Source organism: Juglans regia, chromosome 4 (genome assembly GCF_001411555.2).
Source record: "Juglans regia cultivar Chandler chromosome 4, Walnut 2.0, whole genome shotgun sequence".
NCBI lineage: Eukaryota > Viridiplantae > Streptophyta > Magnoliopsida > Fagales > Juglandaceae > Juglans > Juglans regia.
Window position 1 is genome coordinate 6,587,400 of NC_049904.1, and position 27,219 is coordinate 6,614,618.

Consider the following 27,219-nt stretch of genomic DNA (forward strand, 5'->3'; position numbering starts at 1 on the left):
TTACAGATGAGAAAGTCACGTGGACATGTAAATATTTTGTGAGTACAATTAGCATTGTTACCTAAACCTAAACCGTTTGTTTATTTATGCTTAACGTTATGTTTAGATGCTGAACTGAATTGAGTTAAATTGAAATAATAAAATATTATTAAAATATTATTTTTTAATATTATTATTATTATTTTAAGATTTAAAAAAATTAAATTATTTATTAAATTTTATATTAAAATTTTAAAAAATTATAATAATAAATTAAGATGAATTGAAATAAATTTATGAAACAAACGAAACCTGTCAAACAATAAGTGCACAATTAATCAGCTCAGTTTCAGATCGTATATTAATCCGATATATTCCATTGTGGATTTTGACTCTTAAGGTAATTGGGAGTAAAAAGAAAGTACCTACTTTTTAAAAAAAAGTACCTATGCTGTCGCAACGGTTTTGGGCATTTCGATTGTTTTCATCTCATTTTATTATTATAATTTTTTTAAATTTTTATATAAAATAAAATAAAAATTTAAATTTTTTAAATTTTAAAATAATAATAATATTAAAAAATATATTTTAATAATATTTTAATCAATTTCTAACTTTTATTTTAATTCATTTTATTTTATCTACAAAAATAAATAAGAACTTAGAGTCTAATACCAATAATTTGCACTAACTTTCCAGTTGAACTATTAAATATGATAAAATTGTAAGATTTTTTTTAGTTATTTTTCTATTTATAAATTATAATAATAAAATAATCAAAATAATTAAAAAAAATGGCCACCCCATAGGTGGACCGACCAGCCTCACCTAAGGGTTGGACCGATTTGGAACACATTAGGTATGATGGGTAGCCAGATTTGGGCCACCCAAAGGTTCCCTCGAGACCTAGCTAGCTCTCTCTCTCTCTCTCTCTCTCTCTCCCCCCTTTTTAATTTTATGAATTATTTCTATTTATTATTTTATTTTCAAATTACTGCACCTTTTTTTAATTAGAATTTTTATTCTTTTTGTTTGCCATCTCTGCTAGATCCCAGGCTGGTCTGCACGATCACTCCTTATAATTTTTCTTACAGGAGATGTGATGTTCTATTCTGACTTGGATTATGTGACACATTTAAAATTAACTGGATAACAAAAACTGAACGAGTAATGCATGCTTATAGACTTATAGTGTTTAAGTATTATGCAAGTCTTTTAAAAAAAAAAAAAAAAAAAAATGAAAAAAAGTAGACTTCCTATAAAAAAAAAAGTCATTTTTTTTATATGGATCTCACTTTATTTTAAAGGGTTTGTATAGGACTTGCACACTCTATGACTGTACAATTTATTTTCCTTATATTATTATATTACCATTTTCTTTTGTGTATTACAACGTATTGGTTTCTTTATAAAAAAACTCCATATGTGATATATTTCTACACGAGTAATACTACAATTCATACTTCTATCACATTTTCATCTTATTATGTAAAATGTGATATTTTTATCACTTTCGGATCATCATTTTCTTTTTAAAAGAAGAAAGCCAAATGTTGATAAATAATGTCACCTCATTATAGCGGGATGAAAGTGAGATAAGAGTTTGGTTTATAGAAGTTTTTTTTTTAAATGACTTCATACAAGTCATTATGTGTCCAAGGTCATAAAGAACTAGATTAGGAGCAAATACTTCATGTCAATGTTTTAAATATTGTACCATACTGGCCGGAATTTACCGTGCCAAAACAGTAACCAGCATGGGAGAGGTCTATGTTTTGTATCGAGTCAAATACCGGCCATTTTTGTGCATTTTAGTCAATACCAACCGGTTTCCAATGTTTCGCCATGTATGTAAATTTGGGTCCGGTATGTAAAATCCAATGGCATGGCAATTTTGTAATTAAAGTTACTAACAAGTGCTTTTTCGTAAAATTGAACACAAGGACTTTTTTGGTTTTTACTTTTTCATAACCTCACATTAGACTTGATAAAAAGCTTGTGTTGAGTCTTTTCACCTGCTTAAATTTTTCTGATAACTCAGTTGTACGTGTTGCTTTACTTCTGGTTTGGAGCTTTGGTTCAAATGGATGAGGAACTTTCAGAATTATGGAGTAAGTTTTCCTTAACTGAAGAGGAAAGGTATGAAATTGTAATCACTGACCATGACATCGAGAATAATATGAGGAGAGGGAGGTTGTGTCTAGTGGGAAAAGTAATAGCTGATAAAAAGATTAATAAGGATGCGTTCAAGAACATGATGTTAAAAGTGTGGAAATCCTGTGCTGGAGTGAAAATTCATGAGGTAGGAGACACTCTTTATGTGTTTGAATTCCAAACTGAGGAAGATTTGAATAAAATCTGGGGAGATTAGCCTTGGTTATTTGATACTAATCTGGTTTATATAAAAAAATTCGATGGTGTTACTCCACCAGTTGATTTGAATTTTAATTCCACTACCTTGTGGGTTCAACTTCATAATCTACCTCTCGGATGCATGAATAAGGAAATTGGAGGTAGGATTGAATCCATTGTTGGTAAATTTATCGAGGTGGAGGCTGATTATGATGGGAATTGCTGGGAAAAATGGATTAGAGTGCAAGTTGAGGTTGACTTAATTAAACCTTTAATAAGAGGGAAAATTATGGAGCTGATGGGACAGAAAAGTTTTATTCCTTTTAGATATGAAAGGCTGCCTAGGTTTTGTTTTAAACGTGGAGCTATTATGCATGGTGTGCAAGGATGTATAGGGAAACATAAACACACGGAAGACACAATGGATTACAATTTGCAACAATATGGATCATGGTTGCGTGCTTCAAGATCTGCTGTAGTTTCCAGCTATGGCAGCACCTCAGGTCCATCATTTCCTTCTTTTTTAAAGACAGGGTCATGTAATAAAGGGGAAAAACTAGCTCAAAAAGAAATTCAGTTGGATGAGGTGGAGTCAAGTCAAGAATTGTTGAAACATCATACAATAGAAGAGGATAAAGCAGAAAGTAATGTTGGCCAGCTTCAAAGTGAGGATTTACTTGTGCTCAACAGGGAGGCAAAACCAAAAGAATTAGTACTTGATAATTCAAAGCACTTACTGGAACAGTTAGCAGTTCAACCTCTATCGACTGTAGTGATGCCTAGTCAGCCTGCTCAATTAGAACACCTGTAAGATCAACAAAAGTTGGATCCAGTTGAGCATATTCCTGGGGTATGTATTACTAGATGGAAGAGAAGGGCAAGGGGACTGCAAATTAATGAAGATATGAAACCTGCTACTCATGCTCCTAGGAAGAGAAGAAATGATGATGAATCTGATATGATGACAAAGGAAAATCAGCAAGATAGTAGGGGTAAAAAACAAGCTTTATTATCGGGTTTTGATATATCGGCGGAGGCTGTTAGTCAACCCCGCAAGGAGAAATGAGGCTTCTAAGTTGGAACTGCCGAGGGCTTGGTAACCCTTGGATAGTTAGAGATCTTAGCCTGTTGGCTAAGATCCACAAGCCTAGCATTTTGTTTCTTATGGAAACAAAATTGCAAAAGATGAACTTAGATGCTTTGAAACTGAAATTGGGATTCAAGTGTTTATTTTTTGTTGATAGTGTGGGAAGAATTGGAGGTATGGTTCTGTTCTGGGCAGAGGATGTACACATCAATATAAGCACCTACTCACAAAGACATATAAATATGTGGGTTGTTCAACCATCAGTTGAGTGGATGCTCACTTATTTTTATGGAAATCCTGAAACAGAAAAGAGATATGAAGGGTGGGGTATCTTGAGACATCTAAATCATCTTCAGCCTAAAAGATGGTTATGTCTAGGTGATTTTAATGAAATTCTATATCATTGTGAAAAGTATGGAGGGGCTAGAAGGGATGAAAAACAGATGGCAGACTTTAGATGTGTTTTGCAAGATTGCTAGTTGAAGGATTTGGGCTGTATTCAAGGAAAGTATACTTGGTCTAACTTAAGAGAGGATCATCATTTTACAAAGGAAAGGCTTGATAGAGTCACTGCCAACTCTAAGTGGTGTGCAGCTTTTGGTGGGGGTGAGGTTAAAGTGTTAGCATCACACTCTTCAGATCATTGTCCTCTTTTGATGACAGTTGGGCAACAGAATGTTTGGAATAGGCAACCAGCTCATCTTTGTAGATATGAGGATAGTTGGTCTTTGTTCTCTGATTGTGAGGAGGTTATTACTCATGCTTGGCATATACATGGCAGCAACAAAGAAGGTCTTTCAAAGATAAATACAAAACTTGAAGGCTGTTTATAGATACTGAGACAATGGAGTTACCAAAAAGAATGGGATTCTAGAGCCAGTGTCAAACAGAAAAGGAAATCCCTTCAGGCTCTGCAACAATCTGTTACAGCAACATTAGTTCAACAACTTAAAGATTTGAAAAAAGAAATTGATCACCAGATGAAAAGAGAGAGCATGTGAAATGGAAACAAATGGCAAAAGAGATCTGGCTGCAGAAAGGAGAAAGAAATACCAGATTTTATTACCTTTGTGCAACTCAGAAAAAGAAAAGAAATAGTATATCCAAGATTATTGACGAGAATGGAAGGACAATTTCAGATTCCAAGCACATTGGATGTAACAGCCCGCTAGAAATTCATTGGTGGAATTTCTATTGACTTTAGGAATCTTTTGAAAAACCCATAAGTTTTTACGAATCGACCAATCGCTCAGGTTTTAGTCTGTCGTCATAATCAATGTTATCACTCACTATGGTGCTAGATTTGTGAGTTTAATTATTTGAGATAGTTAGAAGTTTCAGAATGCGTTATGGTCTGTGCCATTAGACTCAGTGGATTATTTAGGATTTTATGGCGTAATAACCATCTTTCATAATTCCAGACGAAACGTCTATTGAAAATTGTGAAATTATTTTTAGGGGCACTTCAGGGTTGAATTTCGATAAGCGATTTTCACTATAGGTTAATATGAATATTTAGAATTTTTCAGTACTAAGTTTATTATGCATTTTTTTGGGGTGAATAGTAATCTCGATAAACGCACCCAGTGCAGTGTTTTCAAAATCACAGTGTGAAATATACAAATTAGGTTGGAGGAGTTTTATTTGGACACTTGGCAATATCTTAGCCACACATAGTGAATAATATTAGAGACTTGGTACAAAGGGGAACCATTAGGTGGATTTGTGAAGGAAGTCAAGGTGTGAGATCATGTCGCCTAAGCAAAGCTTTGTTTCATCTGATCAACTAAATTGTGCCAGACCAAAGAGGATTTCAACCCTAGCAAAATCCTAAATGGTTGGAATCCAATTGGAACCCCAAAAGCTTGGCTGAAACCGAAATCCTAAACGGTTTCCCCAAACCCTAAAGTTGGTCTCCAAACCCTTTTTAACCCAATTTCTAGCATTGTGTTTAATCATTTGATTAAATCACTTTCACATGCTATTAATTAATCAAATCCTTGTTATGACATCATTATCCAATATTTTAAACCTTGAAAATTTTATTGGGCCAAGAAAAATTGGTTTTGGACTTGATAGCATCTCAAACCCTAACCCAACCCCTTTTAAACCCCAAGTTGAAGCCCACTTGGTGGGGCCCACCAAGGCCCACGAAATTGGCCACCTTGGCAAAACTTCTTGGAGAAGTTCCTCCCCCACATGGCAGACCATCCACTGCCATTGACTGCACCCAATAGTGCCTTGATGTGAAGTAGAAATCCACTCCATCAACCTCCATCTTTCACAGCTGCTGCAGCCGTCTTTGCCCCTCACTATTCTCCACTTTATGTCACACAGCCACCTCTAATAAAGGGTCATTCCAGCCCACAACTTCCAAGCAAGGCATTTTTCATTCCATTTTATCACTTCTTTCCCCCGTTCTTAGAGAGAAACCCAAAAGAGCTCTCTCGGGCAGATTTCTGGGTATTTTTCCGTAGCCATTTTGGATTCTTTGTAAGTATTATCTCACAATGATTCCTTCATAAAAGTTGTTCGTATTGAGTCTAGTTTCCGTGGATATCTTATTAGTCTCATTCTATACTCATTTAATTGGTCAAAAGTATTTTTAACCATGGAAAGGTTATTCCGGGCGTGAAACTAGAGAGTTTGTTATGTTTTGGAAGTTTTGACCAAGCTAATGGAAATATCTTGGTCGGAAAATTTTATGGAGGATTGTTAACATGTGTTTGTGAATTTTCATTGAGGTTTTGTTGCATGAATAAAGCTTTTGATGTTAGATTTTCTTAGAGTTAGAAACTTGAAAACTGGAAGTGGAAAAACAGTTTCTGTTTTGTGAAAGTTGGAATATTTCGTGGTTTGATCTTATTCCAAAGGCTTTGATATTTTTATATGATGATCCTAAGCCTCTTATATACATGTTAGGATGTTATTTCGAAGATATTTAGTATTAGTTTTAAATATATGATTTTCTATGCAAGAGGATTTTGGTTAGGCCTAAAATTTGATGTTTTTGAGTTAGATCCGTTTTTTATTAAATTTTAGCCATGTGATTTTAAGTTTGATGGTTGGATATTCTTTAGAACACATTTTTAAACCATGTGATGTGTTAGTTTGAAGATGACAAGTCTTTAAGCCATGGATGATCAAAGTTAGTTGGGAAAAACAGTTTCTGTTTTGGACTAAGTTTAAAACCAAAAACTCCAAGTGTTGTTTTGTGATTTTCGGTGAGTTTTGTTTGATGATTTAAAACATGGTTGATCTTAGGATGATGTTATGAATATGTTAGAAGCAAGATTTGATTTTTTGGGATTCTTGGAGATATTTTTATTAAGGTCAACTTGTGATTTAAGGGTTTACTTTTTGTTAAAAAGTTTGGATCTTTTTACAAAAAGTTTGGTGTTGATGATTAGCTTTTCTTAATGGATATTTTAAGTGTATTTTTAAACTTAGGATAGGAAGATCCTTGTTACAAAATTTTGATTTAATCATGGGTTTTGAATATGAAAGAAATTGCAACCAAAATCAAGAAAAATGGTCTATGTAAGTTTCAGCCATAGTGAGTTTTTCATAGTTGTGATTGGCTTTAAATTTTTCTGAGTTGATATTTGAGTTTCGGACAAAATTTACATTAGGAATGTTAATTTTGGTAATTTTTGGAATTAGGATGTCAAATCCTTAAGTTAGAGGTAAAATGGTCATTTGCCCACATATAGAGGGTAAAATTGTAATTTTACTCTAAGTTATCTCTTTTCACATTTCTAATTGTTAGTAATTAATTTCTAACTTTTAGAATACCCTCTTAAAGTTCCTCGTGTTTCGCGCTTTATTCTAGTAGAACGCGACGATTGAGGTAAGTTAGATTTTAACTTACTATCAGTTTAATGTGTATGAGTGATAAGTAAGGGAACTAAATTGTATGTATGCATGTTATCATATGTGCCATGTCAAGTCATTACATATTTATCTATTATACAGAATTTATTCTGTCATGAATTATTCATATGTTACACAAGATATTCTGTCACGTATTCCTATACATTGCAAGTATGTCATGTTAAGTTTAGTATGTCATATGTTACATGTATTTCATGTCACGTAATATTTACTGTCACATGTTACACCATGTTAAGAAATGTTGTCTGTTATATGGTATGTCATGTTACGAAATGTTGCATGTTATATGTATGTCGTGTTATGAAATGTACTCTGTTACATTTATGTCTTGAAGTATGTTATGTCTGTCATCTTACGTTCATGTCACGTTATGCTACGTCATGACTTTTGTCTTTTATGTCACGTTCATATTACGTCACGTTACGAAATGTCATGTATGCCAGTTAAGTTATTCATGTCAATCACGACCCTAAGCGCTAGGATGGGATAATATCCTAGTGGAACTCCTTTGTTCACGTTGGAGTGTCTAAAGGGGTGTGAAATTTCCCGAGTTGACGAAGTACAGTCAACAGGTTGCGAATGAGGCCTAATTAGCTGGTCACCGGAGCGCGCCAGGCACTAACGCCGATGGTGCCACACATTATGTTACGTGTGTCCACAGCAAGTGTGGCACAAACAAATAAGTCATGGGGCCACAACAACTGTGGTGCATGAAGTATGGTGCCACAACAACTGTGGAGCATACACTACGTGAGACACAGCAATTGTGACACGTAGAATACGTGGGGCCACAATAACTATGGAGTACGTATTAACGCACTCACAGCTGGTATAGAAACTTGTGACGTGATGCGGTAATCGGCAGGGACACACGGCTCAAGGGGACCTGTGTAGCACCCATATGGTCACTTTAATGATTAAGTCTATTGAATAAGATTTCAAGTTCATGTATTTCACGTTCAAGTCCATGTTATGTTTCAAGTCACGTACATGCTAAGCTTCAGTTTCAGTTTAAGTTATGCCAGTTATGTTGTATGTCAAGTTATGCTATGATTACTTATGATTTGATTATGCATTCATGCTTTTACTGCCATGCATGCATCATTAACCTGTGTGGAAGTTTTCTATTAACTTGCTGAGATTTGTAATCAAGTCTTACTGTGGTAGTCCTAACTACCATTCCCCCCGAATGATAGATTTTGTTATAGGATCTGAAGGAGAACCGGGAATCGACCAACTGGAAACGGTTGACTAAGCGATGGTGCGACGTAGATGGTAGTACAGTAGTTACCTCAAATTACTACTTGTATTTGTGGAGTTCAATCTCCAACACTCTTTTGATCACAACCATATGGACTATTGTTGTGATCTTAGTTATTTAACATGTCATTAAGTATGAAGTATATTTTAAGTATTTGGGATATTTCAATTTGGTGCATAGTATTGCTAAAGAAAGAAAGAAATTTATTATCCGCTGCGAATATTGCATAATGCTATATGCATGTTAGGAACATTGCATCTTATATGTCATGAATGGAGGTAAGTAACCTTGTGTTGCATGTCCCGACGCTTCAGATGTTCGTCCGATCCTAAGCGGAATCTGGGGGCGTCACATTGGAGAAGCTTTTACTCAGTATTTCAAAGAGCTTTTTGCAACCTCCAATCCCACAAACATGGAAAATTCGATGCAGGCAATTTAAAGGAAAGTTAGTAAACAGATGAATGAAGCACTTTTGGCACCTTTTAGAAAAGAGGAAATTGAGGATGCTGTTTTTCAAATGGGACCACACAAAGCACCAAGACCAGATGGGTATGGAGCTTGTTTTTACCAGAAATACTGGTCTGTGATAGGGGAAGAGGTCAGTGAAGCTATTCTCAATTTTTTAAATTCTGAGCATGGTATGGAAGAAATCAATTATACCTATTTAGTGATGATTCCCAAATGCAGAAACCCTATACACATGACCGATTATAGATCCATTAGCCTTTGTAATGTTCTTTACAAAATCATGACTAAATTGCTAGCCAATAGACTCAAGCAGATTCTGCCTTTTATAATCTCTCACACATGACCGATTATAGATCCATTAGCCTTTGTAATGTTCTTTACAAAATCATGACTAAATTGCTAGCCAATAGACTCAAGCAGATTCTGCCTTTTATAATCTCTCAAAACCAATGTGCCTTTTTACCTAGTAGGCTAATATCAGACAATATTTTGGCTGCCTATAAAATTTTGCTTTCCATGAGGACTAAGATGAAGGGTTAGAAGGGATATATGGCTTTGAAACTAGACATGAGTAAAGCCTACGATAGGATAGAGTGGAATTTTCTAAAAACAGCTATGTTGAAGATGGGATTTGATTTGAGGTGGATTGAGCTTATTTTGAGGTGTATTTCCTCTTCCTCTTTTTCTATGTTGATTAATGGTGTCCCTCAAGAATGTTTTAAACCCACTAGGGGACTACGACAAGGCTGTCCTTTGTCTCCTTTCTTGTTTATCATATGTGCTGAAGTGCTAACAGATCAGTTAAGTGAAGCAAAACAGAAATGGCATATTACTGGGGTACTTATGGCCAGAGGACAGATCAAGATGACTCACTTATTTTTTGCTGATGATAGTATGCTATTCTGTCGAGCTACCATTCAAGAGTGGGTTAATTTGAATCAGATTTTATACAACTATGAGCAGGCCTTAGGACAAAGGCTCAATAGAAACAAGACTTCTTTATACTTCAACAACAACACTAAGCAAGCAACAAAGAATCATTTGTTACAAGTTGCTGGTTTGTGAGCCTCATCAAACATGGAGAAATATTTGGGGTTGCCATCTGTCATTGGAAGATCAAAATCAGCTGCATTTCAAGGAATAATTGAAAAAGTGAGTAAAAGAATGGAGAATTGGAAGGTTAAGTTCCTCTCAAAAGCTAGAAAAGATATTCTAATCAAGGCTGTTATCCAGACTATACCTACTTATAGTATGAGTGTGTTTCTTCTTCCGAAAACTTTGTGTACTAAGTTGAATTCATTGATTTCTACATTCTGGTGGGGCACTTAGGACAAAGGAGCAAAAATTCATTGGAAAGGTTGGAACTGTTTGAGTAAAAATAAAGCAAGTGGGGGACTTGGTTTTAGGGACTTGATGGCTTTTAATTTAGCTCTACTGGCCAAACAAGTTTGGAGAATTCTTAATAACCCAACAACTTTAGCAGCAAGAATTCTTAAAGCTGTATATTTCCCACACAAATCTATTCTGGAGGCAACAGTTGGGTTTAGACCTTCTTATACATGGAGAAGCCTCAGTTCAGCAATTAATCTTGTTAAAGATGGCATGATTTGGAGAATTGCTAATGGGGAAGATGTAATGATATGGCAAGACAAGTGGATTCCTACTACTGAATCTGGTAATTTAAGGTCTCCAGTGAACTCTTTGTCAACAAATGCAAAAGTGTCTGAGCTCATTGATCCAGTTACAAAGTGGAGGAATTTACAAATGCTCAAGAATATTTTCTGGGAAGAGGATGTGCAACAGATTGTAAGGATTCCTGTAGCACAGACTACCATTTCAAGAGATAAAAGGGTGTGGAAGCATACAAGAAATGGTTGTCTTACAGTTAGAAGTGCCTATCATCTTTGTAAACTGAGGAAAGATCAGAAAAAGGAGAAAGTTCAACACAAGGAGTGCACAAAGAATTATGGAAGCAAATCTGGCAAATGAACACAAAAAATGTTGTAAAAATGTTTATGTGGCGTGCTTGTAATGATGCTCTACCCACAAAGCAAAATCTGTGCAAGAAGAAAGTGATAAATGAACCTTTTTGTCCAATCTGTCAGCAGGTAGAAGAAACTCCAGCTCATGTTCTGTGGGATTGCCCTTCTTCACATGATGTGTGGATGTTAGGAAGTAAGAAGTTTTAGAAAGCTGCATTTACTCATCAAGAGTTTGGAGAAATTTTTATGCACATGTTTCAGAGACTAGGTAATTCAGAAATCTCCTTATTTGCAGAAATAACTAGAATGTTATGGATGAGAAGGAACAAGTTGATTTTTGAAGATAGCTTTACAACCCCTTCCATTCTGATGATGAGAGCAACACAAGAGTACAATGATTTTCAGCAGCTATGTACTAAACAACTCAACTCCAGAAACCATGGTAGAATGACCCAAACAGATTTTGTTTATTGGCAACCTCCAGAGATAGATTGCATAAAAATAAATTGGGATGTTGCTGTCAGAGAAAGAGGAAACAGACTTGGAGTTGGGATTGTAGTTAGAGACTCGGAGGGAGATATACTGGCTTCATGCATGCAACCACTACATTTTTGCCCACAAGCTGAAATAGCAGAAGCCAGAGGGTTAACTTCAGCTGTCAAGTTGTGTAATGAGTTGAGTCTGCAAAGAGTAGTCTTTGAAGGGGATTCACTGCAGGTTGTCAATGCTATGAAACAGAATAATTAGAGTTATGGTATGATGCAAATCAAGTGGCTCATTTGCTAGCACAGAAAGTACTTATGCAGAGTTGTGAGCTTATTGATGTAGATTGTATAAACCCTAATATCACTAATCTGGTTATGGCTGAGAAGCATAGAGTAGCTTTTGGTACAAGTGGGATAGCAGTAGCACAGTCGCATGTCAATGTTATAAACTCTTGTCATGCATTTGGAGTTCCTGATATCTTGCCTTTTGGATCCATGTTGTAAATTATGGTAGTTGAGTGTATGCTCCTGGCCTTTTCAATGTAATGGTTGAGGGCCATAGTGTTAGTTGAATGAAATTTTGTTGGTGTTTTTTCAAAAAAAAAAAAAAAAAGCATGCACAAAATATTATATATATATAACATTATTTTTAAAATATTATATATATATAACAGTATTTGATACCTTATAGCGATCGAGGCTGAGGCCCTCAGGGACTTTCCTTTTAATTTTAATAATATATATAATTAATTTATTCATATATAAACTACTTCGAAATGGTATACCGAAATAGTACCGATATTAAAATATTTCGTTCCAGTGTCTCGAACCAAAATAACCACCGGAATGGTATTCAAAACTTTGCATCACGTGCATAACTAAAAATATTGTTCTGGACAATAATAGGTACGGTATATAATAAGAAAACAATAAAAGATAAAATTAAGCCCATGCTTTCTATATGTTGCAACAACATCTTTACCGGGAGTCTTTTTTTCATGGGATCGACAATCATAAAGGATGCACTCATATGTTGTATGAGACTTCTTGTATCTTAATTCTCTCTGATAGTAAGATACTTTCTATCAATATGTCTACTTTTGCCTCCACTTTTGTTATTTTTAGAAAAGAAAATTATGTCCAAATTATCACAATAAATCTTTAGTGGCTTGAATATCGAATCCACCTTGAAGTCATGTGATAAACTTTACAAACTATTTTTCTTGTGTAATTGCTTCAAAGCAAGCTATAAAGTCCACGTCAATAGTAGACAATACAATGATTGTCTATTTGGTACTCTACCATGATATGACACATCTTACCAAGATGAAGGCATAACTTTTTTTTTTTTTTTAAGAGTTAGGGCCACATGTCTAATAGTGACCCATCCAAAGTATTATTAATAAATCCTCACTTTTGGCGAAGGAATACTGTAGAATACAAATAAACTCACTACTTTTCCAATATATTTACAAACTATGAAAGAAAAAAAAAATTAACTCCTATAAATACGAGGATTATGCACCTCTATAATAGGAATCTGGCAACGTTGAAGAATATCAACATGTGCAATAGTTAGTCTTTTCTTTCTCCTCATTTTAATAGATATGTTCCTGAACCAAAACAAAATCTACTCCCAACATGCTTGGATCGACATCTTTCTATCCTCCATACGTAACCTACATCAACGAGTCCAAAGAATCCATACAATAAAAACCGGCGTGATGCCTCTTAGATGATCAAGCTGCGAAGATTGTCTTCCTTTAGAAATCCAATTCCGCAACCTTTCTCTCCAACTTTGCTACTGTTCAAATTCAACCTCCAACATATTCGAAGCCTTTCACCACATCTACAACGCAAATTCCCCCTCCCAATACATGATCCATCGTTTCTATCTTAGGCTGGTCACAACATACACACGCCTAGCATAATGAGATGCCCAGACGTTGAATATTGGTATCTACACTCAAAGCCCCTTGTAATCCTTTCCAACATATAAAAGAAATTCTAAGAGGAATACCAGGATCTAAAACAACATTTGCCCACCTAACTTTCTAATTTTTTGTTCTGCATATCTCCCATCCAGCTTTAACCGTGACATTTGAACTATTTGAAGGCTTCCAATATACCTTATCTTCCAAATCCAGCCTGCACAACTTAACCTTCAAACAAATATATCGAGCCTTCTCTGTACCTATCATCTCCGTGAGTCATTCTTCATGCCACTCTGTTCCTAAAAACATCTCCCACACTATCAATTTTGGTTGATCTACAACTCCTACCTGCTTGCCCAGAATACCAAGACTAGACCAATTCTCCCACCAAAATGGAATACATGCCTCATTTATATGCCACCTTGAATGTTCCATGACATCCACAAAACATGATGCAATCGACTTCCATAAACGAGAGGAATTCCACTTAACCACTTCTTGGACAGGGTGATGTTTTTTACAATACTTTTCCCTCATGAATTTCGCCCATAAAGAGTTACCATAGAGTACATTCCAAGCTAATTTCCATCAGATAGCCTTCTGCACCTCCTGTAAATCCCAAATGCCTAATCCTCCCTCTTGTGTTGGTTTAGTGATTATTTTCCAAGACACCCAATGTTTTTTACGATGCTCTTCAGTGCCCCCCAAAAGAAAACCAGCAAAAATTGAATTAAGTTTTCTAATAACCATTTTTGGCACATCCATTACTGACATAAGGTGAATAGGTAAACTAGAGAGTACATGTCGTATCATCACAATATGTCCCCACACAGAGAAGAGAATCCCTTTCCACCCATCACGCTTTGCCCGCACTTTATTAACAATATTCTCAAAACAATGCTTGCCAATCACAGATAAGGCTATAGGAATACCCAGGTATGTACAAGGAAATTTCCCAAGTCCATATCCGGTGATTCTTTGTATTCCTTTTTTCCTCGCATACGAAATGCGAGAGGAAAAATAAATGACAGACTTATCCGTATTCACCTTTTTTCCCGACCATATAGAGTAAGTATCTATAACTTCCATTAGCCCTTTCATAGATTTTTTATCCCCATTTAAGAAAAATATAACATCATCAGCATAAAGTAAATGGGATACCTATGTTTTCACTCTTGGAATTGAGAAAGGCTTGATTTTCTGATGATCAACTGCTTGTGAACACTTCCTCTACTAGAATAAACAAAAATGGCGAAAGCATATCTCCCTGCCAAATACCTCTGGATGATTGAAAATATCCTCTATATGTTCCATTAAGCATCACCGAGAAATTACAATTTTGTACACAATTTTTTAGAAGAGACACAAACTGATCTAAAAAACCATAAGCATTTAAGGCCTCCCATAGAAAGTTCCATTCCAACCTATCATTTGCCTTCATCATATCTAATTTCAGAATTGTATTCCCTCCCCTCGTCTTCCTGTTTAGATTACGCAGTACTTCTTGTGCTAACTATGCATTCTCAAAAATACTACGCCCCTTAATAAACGCACCTTGTTCTTTCGATATAATTCTAGATAATAACAACCTCATTCTTCCAACTATAATTTTTGAAAAGCACTTATAAATTACAAAACATAGGCTAATCGGCCGGAATTTAGCAAAACTATCCTGTTTGTTTGTTTTAGGAATAAGGACTAAAAAAGTTGAAGTATAATATGGATCCAACGGAATGCCTGATAAAAAATCCTTGGCTGCATTAAGAACATCCTCACCAACAATATCCCAACACGAGATAAAAAAAACTAGACCCAAACCCATCAGGCCCAGGACTACTATCTTCTGGAATAAACTTCATAACTGCTAACGTTTCCTCCATGACCAAAGCCTTAACCAGACCAGAATTCTCCTCCTCGATAACATACTGTCTTACATGCTGAGATATTTCCTCTTTAGCATTTTTATGACTTTCCGACTGCAAAATTTTCTAGAAAAACTCTATTGCTCCATCATGCACCTCAACTGGAGACTGAAGCACCTTCCCATCTTGCAACTCCATTTGTCCTATCCATGCTTTCCATCTATGATTCCTGGCCATACCATGAAAAATTTGGTATTTGCATCCCCTTCCTTTATCCATTTTGACTTCGCCTTTTGAGCCATAAATATTTCTTCTAGATGCAGCCACTCATGCAGACCTTTTCGTGCTTCCTACAATAAATTGTCATCCTCTACATCACTCAACTGTATCACCTTGCCTTCCAATAAAATTATCCGATCTTCCCACCGTGTAATATTCTGAAAGATATTGCCGAACGAATTGCGATTCCACTCCTTTAGAGTATGCTTCAATCGCTTCAACTTGGCAGCCAAATTCAAAAGTCCATCGAACTTTGTAGGTTCTCCCCAACTCTTTGCAACCACATTTATGAACTGTGTATGTGTATTCCACATACATTGAAAGAAAAAAGGCCTTGGTCCATAAAGCTGTCTAGAGTTTGAAATTTTTATCTGTAACGGACAATGATCCGAGGCGTTTCTTGCAAAAATAAAAACCTTCGCCGCAGGGTAACTCTAAATAAATTCTTGATTAACAATTACCCGATCTAACTTAGCCCATATTCAACCTCTTCCTTCTTGCCCATTACACCATGAGAATATTGAACCCTCTTCTTGAGTTTCCATAAGCCCACAGTTCATTATGCTATTATTGAAATCATCTTTAACGCCTTGAGACTTTAAAAGACCCCCAACTTTTTCATGATCATATCGAATAACATTAAAATCACCCCAACCACCCATGGGATGTCCTGCCTTTGAACTGTTTCTAATTCTCTCCACAATTGCATTCGCCCAGATTGAAATCAGCTCGCATAGATAAACGTTATTAACATCTCACTCTCACCTTTTTTATACAGCCCAGAAACCTGTTGCTTAGAGCTGGAAACAATTTGCATATCAACATCCTTCTGCCAAAAGACCCAAATCTTGCCTTCTTGTTGATAATTAGTCATAAAGTTATCAAACTTCAATTTCCTCACCCATTTCTTAATTCGACATTCAGCTACAAACGGTTCCAAAATGGCCAAGATATATGGGTTTATCTAAAAAATATGCTTTTGTAATTGTAAATATGAACTACCCACCCTTCACATTCCAAGCTAAGATATTATCTAACATATCAAACCTGTTTGGAGGACCAAGTGAGCATACCTGATGTTGCAACTACAACTTTTTTCTTCTTCTTTAACTTTATAATTGGCAAGTCTATTCCCTCTTCTGTCTCGACTACTATAGTATCTGCATTTTCAATCCCGTCATGATTCTTTCCTTCCTTACATAACCTAGACCCCTCTCCCGAAATCACATCCGTTTCTGTTTTTACGGCGTCACAGTTACAATTTGCCACAGTTAGATTCACAACCCTTTCTGCGTCAATTTTTGTAACTTGTATATTTTCTGTACCCACATTCATCTAATTCGCTTGCTCCTTTGTCTGCACCTGAGATTCCATCCCGCATCTCATTCCAGGATCTCCATCTACTACAATATTCGATATCCTCTCTAATTCTGCATCCATAATTTCTTCTAACAACAAATATGCTTCCTATGTAATACTTACATCCTTTATAACCCTTAGTTCCTCAGGTACCTTATCCATTTCCTAATCCACTTCCACATTCATTTCCCTGGCACTTGGCACTGCCGTTCCTCCCTTAGAACATTGCGGACTGTTACCTTCCTGATGATTCAACGCTTGATCATCCGCTGCTAAAGATGATATCATTACCCCCATCCTGCATCTCATAAAATACCAATTGCTCTAGTTTCTTTTCCTCAATTTCTTGCAAATTAATGTGATTTTTTTTATTCACCGATTTCCACATCAATGTTTTTCCTCATATCTGTTCAGATCCTCACGAGCCCGAGGCACACTCTTTTTATTTTTATTTCCTGCATGTAATCTTTCCCTTCTACATGTACTATTCGAATACCCTTGTTGACGACACGTTGAGAAATATGCTGGAAGTGTTTCAATATCACTTCTTGAAAATGACTTCCCAATTTATTTGGAAGACCAATCCAAAAATAATACCTATGCGCTTTAGAAATATCCATCTCCACACACATTCTTGCTCCCTTTGGCTGTGATACGCAAGTCATTGCATTATCTCTTTTCAAATATCTACCACATGGGCCCGCATAGATCTTCAATGTAGACTCATGAAAAAATTGAGGCTGGAGCCCTGGCAAGAAAATCCACACTGGGGCTAACGGAGATTCCTCATACTCATTAAACGAGGGTGTCCAGTGAAATATTTTGTATGGGACATTAGCAATATCCATCACTTCCCTAGACATAGCAGTAACAAAATTCGCTTCATTTGTCAATTGCACCAGAACATTTCAAACCCTCCTCATAGCACCAACAACCGGTATTGAGGACACTCCCCAACGATTCTTAATGTATCCCTAAATAGCATCTAGAGAAGGTCGACGTCTTCGGAATGTTAACACTACTGAGCAATGAAATGGAGCCGCCGTTCATGCGATCTCATGCTTGTTAAAAACGAAGCACAAATCTCCCTCGATCAGTTTTGCTTCACGCATGGGCACCTCTACCTCTGGCATAGGTAAAGGCCGTGATGATACAATCTCTGCAATCATCCTCGCTACGACGACTGAGGATCCAGTCACCATAGCGACCAAGACTTAATCGAAAGATCAATTAATCTTTGAAAACATTTTAGGATTCTTGAAACATCTTTTGAATTCTTGGAGGATATACTTCGCACTATAAGAAAATACGAAACCTTATACAAAATATATTTTTACATGAAGGCATAGCTTGAAGTAAACTTTCTAGAGTCATGACAACCTACAGAATTTGAGTCTGAATATCCAACCAATTCTAGATAACTTGCATAAATTGCACGAATCTACATAGAAGTTATGACAATTCGACTGTCAATCACAGCCATGGGTGGAGACGAAGAAGATGAATGAGAGGAGGATAAAAAGAAAGAAGAGAAGAATAAGAGTAGAAGAAAAATTGCCGGTGACCCATGACCACTGCTTGGTCATCAGTGGAGAAGTAGAAGCGGACTGAGGTGAGGAGAAAAAGAAGAAGAGAATAAGAGGAGGAGAAATGGAGAATGGCGGCAATTGTTGGTATTAGAATGAAAGGAAGGAGACAGAGAATGGAGAAATGAGAAAAAGAAAATTAAGGTTTTGCCTTTTATATATGATGTATTTTTTGAAAAAATATATATATTGGGGCGGGCAGGTGAAAATCCAGCTGAGTGGGTTTTGCCTTTTAAGCACTTGCATGCACTCGCACCCGACACAGGAAAGTTGCTCGCCGGTCCCCAAATAGGACGGGTCGGATTGCAAGGATTCGCAGCCCAGCCCTACTACGTACAACAGATGCAAAGGTATGTTTTCCACTTCTTTATTTTTCAAAGCATTTCTTAGATATTAACTTAAACGAAATTTATCACCCTTAAATATGAGCGTTGCATTGGATATATCTTCATTCATTATGAATCACTCCAACATCTTTTCAGTCTAGGTTTTATGAGAAGCTCTAATATTGTTTTAGACATCTCTCGATGAATCTCTATGCCTAAGACATAAGAGGCCTGATCACCTAAGTTCTTCATTCTAAAGGTTTGGAAAAGAATTGTTTGGAATGATGTAGTTGACCCAAGTCATTAGTCGCAAGTAAGGTATCATAAACACATATGACTAAGTAAATAAATTCACTTCCAATAAATTTCTGGTGTATGCAATTATCTACAACGTTCTCCTTAAAAACAAATGAAGTAATAACATGGTGAGATTTCTGTAACTTGCAGATACGTTTGACAAGTGGGATGAGACACAAAATTCTCATCTTATTATTACAATTTTTTCAAATTTTCATACAAAATATAATAAACAATTCAACTTTTCAAATCCCAAAACAATAATATTATTAAAAAATAATATTTTAAAATTTCATCTAAAATAAAAACTTCTCATCTCTCTTCCCAAACCTATATGTATTATGTACACCTCTTATTCAAGAGTCTCATTCAAAAAATTTCTCACACGTATCAAATGTAACTCTAAACAAAATTAAGCTACTAATACCACGATTGCTCTAAAGAGTCCTTTCTAGAAATTGGATAGAAAATGTCAAGGTAATCAATACCTTTTATTTGTGTGAATCATTTAGCTACAAGTCTAGCTTTACATCTATCGATATTACTATTTGAGTCTTTCTTGGTTTTGTAGACGCACTTACTGTAAATGACTTTTAACTCTTTTTACGTAACTTGACAATTTCTCAAACTCTATTTTTAGACATATATTCCATTTATCTATCATAGGATAGTGCCAAAATTTAGAATTTTCTTCTCTCATGACATGTGAAAATGAGACGACATGATCTTTAAGTCCTACATCAAAGTCAAACTCTAGTAGGTACACAAAGTTGTTATCAGAAATAGTAGACTTCCTTACTCTTAAGGATCTTCTTAACTCTATAGTCTCGTACATATGATGTAGATGTTCCTTTGTAGACTAAACATTGATGTGTTCCTCTTGAGGTGGAATTGGTTCTCAAATGAGAAAAGCTTCAAACCAAACTTGGCATTCTTAGGCATTTTACACCCTCTAATAGAATTTGAACACGTGGGAGATTTATGAGTCTTATCGTGGGTGCACTTTTGTCTTAGTTTTTCTCTTTCATTTTCTCCTCGAGCTCTCCCCTCCCCTCTCCCTTTTTCCTCTCTCTCTTCTCTCTTCTCCCCCTCTCAACTCTCCTCTCCCTTTCAATCGAAGCTCTCTCGACAAATTCCGAACCTCTCTTTCCTCTCCTCCCTCCCCCTTCTGCCATCATCAAGTTAGATCCTAAATTCCTAATTTGTTATATAATAAATCATGGCTTATTTTTCGATCTGACCTGCCTTCCATGCAAACGGAGGTGACGCAAGCAAGTAAACAACCCTTGCCAGAAAAATCAAGCAACAAATTCACCCACCCAGCCCCTACAATACACCTAATCAACTACTTATAGAGCAACAAATACATCCAACCCCTAAAATACACCATAAGCATCAAATATTAAACTTACGTACAAAGTAACCTGTCGATTGACAGAAATCGACTGAGGTGTGAGAAAGTAGGTTTCGGATTTGAGAGAGAGAGATAGGGGCGAGAATTGGGCCTTCAGAGGAGAGAGAAAAGGGTGGCTCGATTCAGACCTTTGAAGGAGGGAGAGAGAGAGAGAGAGTGGGGGGGGGGAAGGAGAAAAGACATCGGGTTTGGGGAAGAGATGAAATTAATGCAGGAATTCTCTACATGCAATTCTATTCCTCATTTTACCAAAACCCCTATGTGTCATGTGTTTAGTAGTGGGTGTAAAACAAAGAATCTCAACTCATCTGGCTTTTAGTGCTTCCCCTCTCAAATTGATTGTTCTTTAAGGGTATCATGTTGATTTCCTTGACTAACAATTGTTTCATTTGTATTCATAGATGTAATATCTTAATATTGTGTCTACTCCCTTACTATTTTTCAAGGATCATTACTACTGCTTATTCAAAGATATGCAACAAATTTGTATTTCTAGTTTTACAATTCTAGGTTTATGTGAGGGCAATCAAAATATGAAACCCTTGGTATTATTTGGATAGCCAATAAATCCATAGATTGTCTTTTGGTCAAACTTCTTTAGTTGTGGATTATAGACCTTTCCATCCTTCTCATAATTCAGATGACGTACAAGGAAGAACTTCATATAGAACTCTACTTAAGATATACATTGCAGCTTTTAAGGCTTCAGTTCTTACCATATCCTTAAGGGTATGACCTCGCCTCTCAAAAACACCATTTTGGTTAGGTCAACCCTAACATTGTATACAAACCAATATTAAATTATTCCTTAAAAAAATTTGCAAATGGACTTGGTCTTTGCTCTGAGTCTATGTACCTATCATAATATTATTCACCCCGATCAGATCTTACAATCTTTATTTTCTTTTCTTGTCTCTCTTCTTCCATTTTATATGTTTTAAAAGCATCTAGTGCTTCATAATTATTTAAAAGTTGGTAGAGATATATAAACATGGAATAGTCATCAGAAAAATGATAAAGGGTTAATTATACTCTGCCCCATCAGACTTTCACTCGATTCACAATGTGCCTCCGAAACTAATAATTGTATCAAAGTGGACCCTCGAACTTTCAAAACTTTCCAATCCCTCATTCTGTCTACCAGCAGCATCAAATCTAATAAAAATTCACAGTAAATATGTAATTTTTATCTAATTTATTATCATTGACTATATAAAATATAAAATAATATATGCTATCAATTAATAATAAATCATTAATCATTAACCATTAACCATATATGGCCTGGAGGTTAGGAAATTTTGCTAAGGATATGTAGTGCATAACTCTTATTGTGAAAGAATAAAATGAGGCCAATTAACTTGTGTTGTAGGCAAGCAGACTCTCTCAAAACCCAAAAATCACCTCTCACAGTATACAAGGAGAACGTAATAGTATGGAAGGAAACATGGTACAACATTTACCTACGAAGCTGAGCAGTGGAGGTGGCGAAACAGAGCTCCACCAGAGCAGTGCCGCTGGTTTGGTCCGTTCAATCAGCTTGCAAGGAGTGGCGACGCAGGGCAGACAAAGTCGTGTCGTGAGGTGGTGCTAAACAGAGAGACACCGTCGCGAGGTGGCATTGCGAAGAGGAAGGAGACGCGGGTTCCTGGCATGGGAGGAGGGTGGGTGTTGTGGGATACTTGCAAAATTCGAATCAGAAGAGGAGAAAAACCAACGATGCTGCAGAACTCATGTTTTGCTTAAAAAGAAAAAAATTAGATCCACGTAAGGTGTGCAATGGCTGATGAGTGAACAATGGTTGATCTATAGTTAATCTCTTTAATGTTTATTAATGAACCTCTTTTTCTAGTGTGTGTAGTAAGAAATTTAAATTGCATATATTCTTTAAAAAGAGAGTTGATTACTAAATGGACAAGAAATCATCTTGAGATCTCAATCTCTGAAGATTTTAGTTGGGATACAACACTCCTTATTTCCATCATGTGTTTGCTCACATTACAAGATTTTTCATACTTCATAACTGATAATTTGTACATTAGGGTGCTAGCCAATACCTTATCAAAACTAATAAATTGCTCTTCAATTTTGTTGTCCTTGACATTATCACACAATGGGGTCAAACCTCTAATGCTCTTAATCATTTGTGACTTAGTGTACATTAGACTCAGTTGGTTAGACCGTTCCCACTTTTCATAGATACTTTAATCTAGCAATGAACCTAATTCTTGGTAAGGTGGTTCATCCACATAGAGTAACAAGCTTAGGTCCATGCACCCTAATGTTAAGAGAATTTTTTCATTTCTAGTCCAAAAAATCTATCTCCAGTCATAATTGGAATATTAGAAGATTCTCTAATTAAAAATGAATTCATAATAATTGCTCTTGGAGGTTATGGTCAAATGTCTTTACTATACAATCTGTACTGAAATGTAAAAAGCTTACAGAATTCATTTTAGATTGTAAAAGATAAAGCCAAGTACATTTAGAAATATCTTCAATTATGTAAATAAAGACTTTAAAACCATCAATGGAATGAACCATAAAGGGGCCCGAAATGTCATAGTGAATTAGCTCAAATGGTACATGCATTACATTGTGACTTATCGGAAAACAAAGTTTATACTATCTTGCCAAAGAAAAAATTGAACAAGGACTAGAAACTAACATCTTAATATATTAGGTACAATTTTATTCAGATGATGAGAAATCTGACCTAATTTATAGTGCCACAAGTCGAAAATTGGTTGAGAAGTAGAGAAGCATGTGGAGTTAAAGCATGTTGAGAAGGCAAAGACACAACATTTAACCTGGATGGATGATCCTACAAGAGGAAATATAAGTGAGCTCTCTTTTCACCCTTCCCAATCATCTTCCATGAAGATAGGTCCTACATGAATCAATGATCAACAAAGAAAACAGGACAACAAGATGTATTTTTGGTTAGTCTACTAACCGAATAAGATTTAAAGAAAAAGAAAGAACACACAAAACATTATGAATAATTAAAGTATTAGTCGAACGTACAGTACCTATATGGGAAACATGAGCTACATTGCCATTTGGTAGTCTTTCTTTAAGATTTACAAGGGATGTTATAGATGAAAATGAAGATAGGGAACTGATGATATGGTCAATTGACCAAGTATCAATTATCTATTGATTTAAGTAACATGATTCGACAAAATTGAATCTGAAAGGCTAAAAGTACTACCTAATTATTGGCAAAAGTCTTAGGATCTGTAGTAGGTGTATATAATAAACCTACTGAATTAGCCTGTATATGTAGAATCTAGTAGAGATTGAGATTGGAGTAAAGCAAGTAGTTGATGGCATTGATCTTTTGTGATTGAAAGCTGAGATGACTTGGCATGCTCTTGAGTAAATGATTTTCATTACTTGATTTTTCCATATTTATAACCAAGTGTGTTAATGCATAAAATCGCACAACAGGCAAAAACTAGAGAAATAGTTGTCCCCGACCCACAGAGGTGACTAGGGCTTTGATGATACGATATGAAGCCCACAATGGTGGTTTGTGGCTTTTATACGGTGTTCGTATGTATATCCATATAAAAAAATAGTAAACAAATACAGTAAATATAAATAGAGAAAGAGACACACATGTTTACAGGGTTCGGCACAAAGCCTACGTCTACAGATCGTTTGGAGGGTAAATCCACTATAATAGAAGTATTTTACAGTCTCTCATGGTTTCTCGTATATCTTTGTACAATGGAGGTCGGAGACCTCTTTAGCCTAGAGAAGATAAAAAAGAATGGTGTCCTGTATAGTAAATATCCTGATGATTGCTTTCTGATGGACTAAGCCTGGTATGTCTTGGGCCTGAAATATTTACCCCTAACAAGGTGGATACCCATCAACCTTGTAACATTAATCAATTTTGTGTCATGCTACACCAGATTGGAGATAGACCTTTTAGCTAAAACAATCATCGAATTGAAATCTTGGACAACATCAGATGTGATTCCTCTATATTTTTATTCTTGTAAAACAAGTGAGAAAGCCTTGTTAATGGTGGGAAAAGGTTCCATTAACAAGATCTGACCCCTAATGTTCATATAGGGGTCATTTAGCCCCATCAGAAACCACATGATGCATTCTTCCTGCTAGCCTTATTGCAATGTTTTATTAGAATGACATCTGCATGTTTGTAAAGATTTGTAAACTGATCATTTTTCCCAGAGACATTTCAATTGAGTATAATAGCTATTGTCTGTTTTATTATCTTGATTAGTGAGAGCCCCAATTTCTCCTCTAACTTCAAAAATCCTAGACCGATTATTTTGGGCAAATATTTCATGGAAATCTCTCCAAATATAGTATACTTGAAGCTATTTCTTGTGAAAGATAATTAGTCAACCAAGAAATCACCAAAACATTGTATCTTGACTATACCTATAGATGCAAGAGGACCATCATATGGTGACCTTTGCAAACTTCCATTCACAAACATCGTTTTGTTCTTTGTGCCGAGAGCTACCACATTGACAGATGCCAAGCATGGTAAGTACTATTTCCAGTAGGAACCTTTATGACCAATAAAGAAATTGAGTAGAAAAGAAAAGAAACTGAGAAGAAGAAATGATAAAATCTTGGATCTTGGTTAATCAATGCTGGTATTCTCTAATACTATGATAAAATATGGACTCTTTAACTAAACTATCTTCTTGTTATATATATTGAGGAAAAAACATATGAGTAGTTTGAGAAAATAGCACAAGAGAGAAGAAATAGGGAAGCAGAAGATGAAGTTGAAGACTTTTGAGAAATCATATCTCAAGGAATGAGATAGAGAGATGCAATTGTACTCATTTTATAGTATTGTTACATAATGAGAGATATACAAGATAAACTAAATTTATGTAATTTTCTACAATTATGCAACTAATGTAGTAAGTACAACCAAAAGCTTCCTAAAATAACACTAATCTATCTGTGAGGAGGGATAGCATGCATTATATCCTCCTCTGTTTTTGCTATGTTTTGAGTGGACGTAGTCTTGCTTAAATCTCGAGCTAGAATCATGGGTGTACTACTATCACTCCCCTTCAAACATGGCCAATGATCAAGCAGAAGGCCAAGTTTGATACTCAGAGCTTGAAACTGTCTTTGGAAGAGGCTTTGTAAAAATACCAGCTAGCTGATTTTGTGATGAGACAAATCTTGTTTGAAGAGAACCAAGTGCCACTCCTTCAGAGACATAGTGATAGTTGAGCTTGATGTGCTTTAGTTGAGCTCAATGTGCTTTAGTTGAGCTCAATGTGCTTTGTTCAAGCATGGAGAATTGGGTTTACATTCATGTATAATGCACTAAGGTTGTCACAATGAAGTGAAGGTGGATTGGGAGGAAAAAGATCCATGTCACATAAAAGGTGGGAGAGCCAAGTCAGTTTTGCTATTATGGAAGCCATAGAGCGGTATTCTGCTTCAGCATTGGATCTAGCAATCGTATTTTGTTTCTTGGCACTCCAAGAAATGCAACTACCACCATGGAAGGTATAGAAACTTGAGGTAGATCGACGTGTAAGAGGGCGCCTTGCCTAGTCTGCAAAGTTGTAGTGGTCAAGGTTATTGTTGGCATGGAGATGAAGACCAAAATGAGCAGTACCTTTAAGGTATCTCAAGATGAGTTTGAAAAGCTGGAAATTAGCCATAGTGGGTGACTGCAAGAACTGACAAGCGAAGTTGATGCTATAGGACAGATCGAGCCTTGTGAAGGAGATGTAATGCTTCTATACATTGTTGGATCAGGAAACAACTCAGTAGAAGAGCTCAGCTGACGACCTTTGGAAGGCATTGGTGTGGAAATTGGTTTGCAATCAGCTATATCAAAGCGAGACAGAAGGTCAAGAGCATATCTATGCTGAGCAAGAAACATGTTGGGGCCAAGTCGATGCACTTCAATACCAAGAAAGTGATGGAGATGCTCGAGATCTTTGATTGAGAATTGTTGACCCAACTGTTGAATGAGTCATTCAATTTGAGTAGGATTTTCTCCAATGACAACCATGTTGTCAACATAGAGCAACAAAATAAGTAAACCTTTGGATGACTGGCAAATAAAAAGGCTAGAATCTGTATTGCAGGAGTATAACCCAAGCTGAAGAAGAAAATCACTCAGTCGATCAAACCAATATGTTAGAGCTTGTTTGAGCCCGTACAGAGCTCGATGAAGTTTGCGCACATAAGAGGGATGATCTGGATGGACTTATCCAGGTGGTTGTTGCAAGTAAACAAGGGTGGTAGTCAGCTTTCCATGAAGCAAAGCATTTTTTACATCAATCTGTCTAAGTTCCCAGCGTTTGACAACAACAATGGTGAGGACTACTTAAATGCTGGCAGGTCGACTAATAGGAGACAAAGTTTCTGAAAATTCGACACCATCTATATGAGTAAATCCCTTTGCAATGAGGCAAGCCTTAAGCCTTTCTAGTGAGCCATCATATTGCAATTTGGCTTTGTAGACCCACTTAAAGCCTACCACATTCATGTATGGATGCCAAGGTACAAAAGTCCAAGTTTGATTTTCAGCCAAGGTGGTGAGCTCCTCCTGCATAGCTTGTGTCCAACCAAGATGCTTTTTGGCTGAGACAATGGACTTTGGGACTGTTGGAATTAGGAGAAATGGTA